Source organism: Lactuca serriola, chromosome 5 (assembly GCF_051521515.1).
Source record: "Lactuca serriola cultivar US96UC23 chromosome 5, Lser_US96UC23_V15, whole genome shotgun sequence".
Classification (NCBI taxonomy): domain Eukaryota; kingdom Viridiplantae; phylum Streptophyta; class Magnoliopsida; order Asterales; family Asteraceae; genus Lactuca; species Lactuca serriola.
This window is the reverse complement of record NC_136412.1, coordinates 115,785,626-115,790,858: the sequence shown is the minus strand read 5'-3', so window position 1 is coordinate 115,790,858 and position 5,233 is coordinate 115,785,626. Positions and strand designations below refer to the sequence as shown.

At 37.2% G+C, this 5,233-nt stretch overlaps 1 non-coding gene across 1 annotated transcript; it reads left to right on the top strand.

The window, feature by feature from the left end:
- The first annotated feature begins 355 nt into the window (after nucleotides 1–355).
- On the top strand, nucleotides 356–462 carry LOC145056157 (small nucleolar RNA R71). The gene has a single exon (XR_013685690.1). It is a non-coding gene; the product is annotated as a small nucleolar RNA R71 (small nucleolar RNA).
- Nucleotides 463–5,233: the final 4,771 nt, after the last annotated feature.

Here is a 5,233-nt window from a genome sequence, read left to right as displayed (position 1 = left end):
CACTTTTCGGTTCCCATGCACGTCTAGATCACAATCTTTGGTAAGGAAAGGCCTACTACAATTCTCACATCCCACCCGGATGGCATGGATGGATTGATCCGTCTTTGTCATTCTTCGGTTCAAGCTATCTAATTTAGCCATAACTGCCACCATATTATTGGAAATCGAGTTTACCGTCCCACGAGTCAAGTCATTCATTGAATTATGATATTCACTAGAGTGCTTAGAGAAGTCTTCAATTAGCTCCTTTATGACTGCGAGTGTCTTCTTCGTGAGTGGTCCTTGGGAGTCAAGGAGATGACTAGTTGTAACATTTACTCCATCATAGTAAATGGAGACTTCTTCCTGAATGTTTAGGTCATTGTGTGGGCAGTTTCTTAACAAGCCTTTGTATCTATCCCACGCCTCATAGAGTGACTCGCCTGGTTGTTGCTCAAAATTGGCTATGACTTTCTTCAACTTTGCTATTTTTGAGGGAGGGAAAAATTGATCAATAAATTCATCATACATTTTAGCCCATGTGGTGATGGATCCTAGAGGGAGTGATTTCAGGCAATATTTCTTTGCTCCCTTAAATGTAGTTATGGTAGCATACGAAGCAAAATAATCTCGCGAGGCACATTAGGAATGTTGAAGTAGTCGGCTATGTCGTTGACCTCGTCGATATGCTTGTATGTGTGTTCATGATCTTTCCCGTAGAATGGGATGATCTTGAGTTGGGTGAGTGTGCGACCTTTTAGCTCGAAGGTAGCAGTTGCTGGATTCACGGGTTGCACGAGTCCCAGCCCGGTATCGTCATGCATCCTCTTCTTGTATTCGCCAATGGAGTTATTTGTGATGTTAGCCATGGTGTTATCGGGTTCGCTTTCTTGATCGCTTTCTTCTTTGGTTTTTGTTTTTGTTTCGTATTCGGTTTCATTTGGAATGGGATTATGTTCAAAACTTTCTATCTTACTTTCTTTTCTCTTTTGACTGCTGGACTCACCCACTTTCTTTCCTCTCATCTTTCCAAAACCCGATTTAAGGTCCTTGAAAGGTGACTTCTTTAGCTGGTCAGTATCTTCAATGGTTTTATCCTCGTTCTTCCTCAATGCTAATTCTGGATCTTCAAGAGGTGGTACCAAAGATGAATTTGATCCACGAGCCATAAAATACCTGAAAGAAAATAGGTAAACATGCGTAAAAAGAACAAAACAAAATAAAAAAATGAAAATAAAAATGTGATGGACTCGTTGAGTAGCTTCGACTGGACTCGACGAGTTCAAGGCTAAAACAGAGAACTAATACTAATTTTCTTTAAAACAAACTAGAACTTAAACTAGATAACTAATTAACTAAAATGGTAACTTTGTGCAAGATAAATCTTACACAAAGGATCGATAACTCTAGCAATTAAAATAACTATTTAAAACTGTTCCCCGGCAACGGTGCCAAAAACTTGATGTGTGTAAAATGAACTAGTTTTAATCCTACTACTTCAAACACCAATAAACACAGGAAAGGCAGTGTACGTATCGTTTAGCAATATAGCTCAAGCAAGCAGGGTATCGAACACAGGAAACGGTAACAATTAAACTAACTACTAGACTTATATAATTAAAAACTAACAATAAAAAGAAGGGTTTTCTCTAGTTTTGCAAGACTAGAAACTTAAACGATTAATTAACACTTAACCTAAGATAACTAACAACTAAAGCAAATAAGAAGTAATTAGATTCAATATTAAAAGAGACTTTTGTTCAGGTTCGACTCACTTGTTTCTATAGCTGATTTTGTGGCAAGTGTAATGGATTATTTTGTCATTGGCTACCGATTAATGTGATTAGATTCATGTGAACTATTAATAATCCTTAGAAAACATATTAATTTAAACAGCGGCCAATTGGTTAAACTAATGAATTTCCGAGTATTTTGGTTTGGGTTAAGTGAGACTTGTAATTGTAGCTAATTAAATTACTAATTCAATCCACATCTTGTGTGGTTGTTCATCACACAAGCTTACATAGTAACTTAGCTATTTTCTAATTAATCCTAGGTTCATATTCACTAATACTAGGCATATAATATTGTTTTCACATGAATCATATGAAGCAAGCAATTAAGAGGATGTTCATGCAACTTAATAGACTTGATAATTAACATAAAATAGTTATTGTCAACACATAAGGATCGTTCACAGGCTTAACAAAACAATTTCACCAAATCAAATAATCCATGCCATAAAATCAATCCATATTAACAAGCTAATCTACCCTAAATAGAAGTGATGAGTTTTTAGCTCATTTCTACAGCAAGTAATATCAAAAACGAAATCCATAAGTAAAACATAGTTTTGTGCAATAGATTAAGCAAAAGAGAATATATGTTTCCTTTAATCTCTTCCAAATTGGTCTCTAGGGTTGATCTTCGACTTCCAGAGCTTCAGCAATCCTTCCAATCGCAGATAAGTCACCAAAAGATTAAGGGAAAGTCCTTGGCTTTGGGGATTAATGCCCTTTATATAGTTTTCTGAAAACAGGGACTACTAGTCGAGTCCATAGACCGACTCGACGAGTCCATCACTTAAAACCTGTGTACGACAAGTCTTGATTTGTTCGCGAATATTCCTATCTACTCGACAAGTCAAGGATCAACTCGCCGAGTCCTTCACCTTTTTAGCTTTAATTTCTTCTTTCTTCAACTCTCGAGCTTCCGAATGCTAATCTCGCTTCCTTTTTAACTAGAGCATGTATTTTAGGCTGAAAATACAATTTAAACATAATTAAGTACCTTTTTTCCATTAATCGAGACAAAAAAGCCAAAAAGTATTAAGATATTAGACAAAATATATGACTAAATATGCACATATCAATTATATAGTAAAAGAAGTTCAATTACATATGACATAAGAACCTCTTTCAAAAGATACTCTATCTCTAACTAACATCCCTTATATAAGTAAACCAATGACGTCATGACACCTAAGCTAAGACAACATACAAAACAAATTAACTAATGCTACAAAGCTTAGACAAATAACTACGAAACCAAACCTCTATATCGCATACTACAAGTAAAATTCAAATGATACAGAACTAGGATTTCTCATTGGAATCCTCAAGATTGATTTTGCGATCACCAAAGTGTGCTCTACCAATATTTCAACCTTCTAACATCAGATCTTGAGTAATTATATCTTCCCCTATCTCTTCATGCTCTTTATTATACCAAGTTCCTAAGGGTAAATTCGAGTGCCCCGATTAAAGATCAAATAGTCTTGGAAAAGGACAAGACTTGATTCTTTCATGTTACCCATGCCAAATCAATAAATTACGTTTGGTCCCTAAAAAGGATCACCTCCATTAAAGGTTGTGGAAAGAAGGTCATTCATCGAGTTTTGCTCAAACCTCATATTCAGTCCTATCATATCATCCAAGATAACAACCCCAAGATAATTGTAACCAATGTTGAGTTCGTAGTGATGAATCCTGTGGATATCCTAACTATTACCAACCACTTCTACAGTAAACAAGATAAGAGTGACCTTATAATGAGTGCCATCAATGCTGCAAAAACTTTCATGGATGACTACATTAAGGAGCTTGGGAGAATCGACGTTGAGCTCCATCACCTTTTCAAAATAGGTGTGTTGCCTCAATATCCTAATATCTCCTTAGAAGAGATATAGAAAACATGCCCTTCAGTTCTACTACTACTTCTGAATTCAAATAGAAGCACTTGTTCCCTACTAATGTGCTTGAGAAGATGACTAAGAGGACTCTAAAATTTTATGCTCATGAGGATGTCAAGGAAGAATTTATACAAGTGTTGCAATGATGGATTTAAGTTGGAACTTGGTTATGAAAGGCTAACTAATTTACCTTTCAAAATGAAGAATAATGAACATATGGCTAAGATCACTTAGGGCAGACTGATAGTACAAGAAGTGACCAAACCATCCGATGTGCAGTCTATCTGAAGAAATGATGTGATCCAATGAAGTCTGTATCCGATGAAGATATGCCATCCAAAGAATGTGCCATATTCGATGTAACAGAGAAGTTTGTCATTTTGTATAATGTTAGATATGGGAATCATATCAACAAGGATCTATTTTCATATGCACGACCCCATTGATAAACTCTTATAATGTACCATTTATTTCCATGGGTCTTAGTATTCTTTGTATTTCCTATATAAAGGTAGGTCAACTAATTATGAAGAAAGACTGTTTTATGTTATTTTTGAAACCATCAATACATCTGATTTCTCTATCAAACATTCCTCATGTTCTTTATTTATTCCTTGGAATACTAAAGCAGCAAGGCAAAAAAGACAAGTACATTCAGGATGGAAGAACACCGGGCAACACCAATGTCAGACAATGTCTTCGTAAGGTTGCCGATGGAAATTTTACAGCAGCTGTGAAAGTTTTATGTTCTTCGGGGGTTGCTATATTTGGGTGTGATACCACGAAGGCTTTGCAGGATAAGCATCCATACAAGCCACCGTCTTCCATGACCAACACCATATTTTCAGAACCTCCCCTTGTAGTAGATGTAGACAATGTCCTTGGGGGAATTAAATCCTTCCCTAAAGGTACCTCGTGTGGGAGAGACGGGTTGAGAGCTCAACTTATTTTGGATGCCCTTTGTGATGAAGGTTCGACTATAGCTAACGACCTCCTACGTGCTATTACATCTGTGGTTAATCAATACTGATTGGGGGGAGATTCCCATTGAGTTTAGCAGAATTTGTTGCCTCTGCTCCTCTCACGCCACTCTTAAAACCCGACAAGGGAATACGACCTATTGCTGTAAGTACTATATGGAGACGTTTGGTTTCTAAGTTGGCCATGAAAGGTGTTGGTAAGGAAATGACCAAGTATCTCAATGATTTTCAGTTTGGGGTCAGGGTGTCGGGTGGTGCTGAGGCCATATTACATAGCGCCAATATGGTGTTGAGCGAGTGCCATGATGACGGATCTCTTTCCATGCTTACCTTGGATTTCTCTAATGCCTTTAAACTTGTTGACATATCTGCATTGCTTCATGAGGTCAGATTGAGGTGTCCTTCTATATCCTTGTGGGTAGAATTCCTCTATGGTCAAGCAGCAAGGTTGTATCTCGACAGCACACATATTTGGTCCACTACTGGGGTTCAGCAAGGAGACCCCTTGGGACCACTTCTCTTTGCCCTTATGTTACACCCGCTCTTGCATAATATTAGCAACAATTGCAAGCTTCTTCTCCAT